This window comes from Hevea brasiliensis, chromosome 9 (genome assembly GCF_030052815.1).
Source record: "Hevea brasiliensis isolate MT/VB/25A 57/8 chromosome 9, ASM3005281v1, whole genome shotgun sequence".
Lineage (NCBI taxonomy): Eukaryota > Viridiplantae > Streptophyta > Magnoliopsida > Malpighiales > Euphorbiaceae > Hevea > Hevea brasiliensis.
This window is the reverse complement of record NC_079501.1, coordinates 96525517-96528047: the sequence shown is the minus strand read 5'-3', so window position 1 is coordinate 96528047 and position 2531 is coordinate 96525517. Positions and strand designations below refer to the sequence as shown.

General features: G+C 33.7%; 1 non-coding gene across 1 annotated transcript; it reads right to left on the bottom strand.

Moving 5' to 3' along the window:
* Positions 1-1776: 1776 nt before the first annotated feature.
* Positions 1777-1883, bottom strand: LOC131183566 (small nucleolar RNA R71). Its single transcript, XR_009151612.1, has one exon. It is a non-coding gene; the product is annotated as a small nucleolar RNA R71 (small nucleolar RNA).
* Positions 1884-2531: the final 648 nt, after the last annotated feature.

Below are 2531 nucleotides of genomic sequence, written 5' to 3'. Positions count from 1 at the left end.
AAACAAAACCATTCAGTAGCCTCTTGACCTCAAAAACACCTTCATTCTCCATTCTCTTTTTAGATTTCTTCTTTATTTTTCTTTAATTTTCTGTAAGCCATGAACATGAGTGGCTAAGTTTTTAATTCAGTTCAAGGGATTCAAGTTCTTATGTGTGATTTGTGAGACCAGGTTCTTAATTTAATTTATGTCTTTTTGAATATCTATTATTTTCTGATTTAATTATTTTTTATCTATTGAATGATTTGCTAAAAAGGCCTATTAGTTAATTGTTTGATTTGATCAATTGCTAGTTCATCTTCATAATCTGTAATTGTTGTGTAAGATTGAACATGAGTAGTAATTAGGTTTTATTGATTATGATCTAAGTTTTCGATAATAACCTAAGAAAACAATAGGGTGGATTAAATGATTTATGCTTCATAAATTGTTGTTCAGCTTAACTACTTCCTTTTCTTAAAGCAATTATTAATTTGATGAGGATTGCTTAATACCAACTCAGTTAATAATTAGAGTCAATAAAAGTGCCGGGCTCGAATTGATGAGTATAGGGCAGTTAGGGATTGTACCTCACTGTTTGGTAAATCTACGTTAAGTATTCAATAAGATATAATTGTATTTCTTTTGTCTATGATCGAATCAATGCATTGGAATGAGAATTACCTTGGACTGAAGTTTGTTTAAATTGAGATTTTCATATTTAGTTCTTTAATTTCTAATTTCTTCTGATTTTGTGTTACAAACACCCCCCCCTCCCCCCCAATCTTTGTTTCTTTCTTTTTCTATTACACAAGTGCACGAAATTTTAGTAATTCAGTCTCAAGAGTTTGACCTGGATTTACCACTTACTGTAGAAAATATTTCATTACTGGTAATTTCAGTTAATTTAATTTCTGGTGGATTCGATAACCATCAAGAATTTTGACGCCGTTGCCAGGGATTGAAATTTATTGGATTTTCTGTTTTTAGTGTTAGGATATTTTGTTATTAATTTTGTTTGTGAGTTGTTGCTGTTTGCAGGTTTTTGGAAAAAAAAATTACGGTGTTACTATTCATTAAGAATTTTGATTGAATAAGGAGGGTGGTCGATACCTATTTTGAAGGAAATGACGTCCTGATCAAGACCAATCAATCCATAGGATTTCTTGGCCCCACCCTCTTGAGGCCAAATTCAATTGTTTTCTAGGGTTTTGAGGTATTTTTCTGTTTTTACTTTGATTTTTTTTTTGTTTATGACAAGAACTTCTCAATCTGGTGAGTTGATCTTTGATTCAGAAGTGGAAAAAACAGCTAAACAGTTGAGAAATTTAGCTAAGCAGGCTAAGTAGATTTCGAATACATCTGAAGGAGTCCAATCTCCAAGGGAGTTAAGTTCGGATTCGGATTTGGATTCAAATTTTGAAAATGAAACCATGGCTGCTAGAACCTGGAAAGAGTTGGGTGCTCCTAATCTAAATCAATAGCCTTTGTGTATCCAATACCCTGCTTTAAATGTTGCTTTTGAGTTGAAATCTGGACTAATACATTTGTTGCCTAAGTTTCATGGTCTTGCAGGTGAGGATCCACATAAGCATTTAAAAGAATTTCATGTTGTGTGTTCCAACATGAAACCTCAAGGAGTTTCAGAGGATCAAATCAAGCGTTGAGCTTTCCCTTTCTCACTGGAAGACACAGCTAAGGATTGGTTGTATTACCTTCCTTCCGGATCTGTCAACTCATGGAATGGGATGAAGCAGATATTTCTGGAGAAGTATTTTTCCTGTTTCCCATGTTGCCAACATAAGAAAAGAAATTTGTGGCATTCAACAGTACAATGGAGAGAGCTTGTATTAGTATTGGGAATGATTTAAGAAACTGTGTGCAAGCTGTCCCCATCATCAAATAAGTGAGCAGTTTTTTATTCAGTATTTCTATGAGGGACTTCTACCAATGGACCGCAGTATGATAGATGCTGTTAGTGGAAGTGCTTTGGTTGACAAGACACCAAAAGAGGTAAGGAGGCTGATTGCTAGCATGGCAGCAAATTCTCAGCAGTTTGGAATGAGAATGGATCACACACCTATGAAGGTTAATGAGGTAAGTACATCTAACATTAAGAAACAAATTTCTGATTTAACTTCTTTGGTGAGGCAGTTGGCTGTTGATGGGCGTATCCGTAAGTATATGGGTCGTCTTAAGTAATAAAGTGATGAGTCAAGTATCGTTCCCACGAGGATTTGCCGTTTGAGTACCAAACTATGAATGAAGTGATTATTTGGGCTAATGATTGATGAATAAATGGTAAATGTAAATGAGCAAGGTAAATTGATTAATCTAATTGGAATGGGTAAAGAGCAAATAAATAAATTCTAAATCTAGTTTGCAATTAAACTAAATTAATAATGGGTAATTTAAATCAAAGTCTAATTATGTTAAAAGTGATTCCAGAGTTAGGGGTTTATGCATAAATTAATTGGGATTTGTCTTGGGCATTCCAATTTTAAGGGAAAAATAGAATTTGAAGGAAATTGATTCTAAATTCCTTTGATATC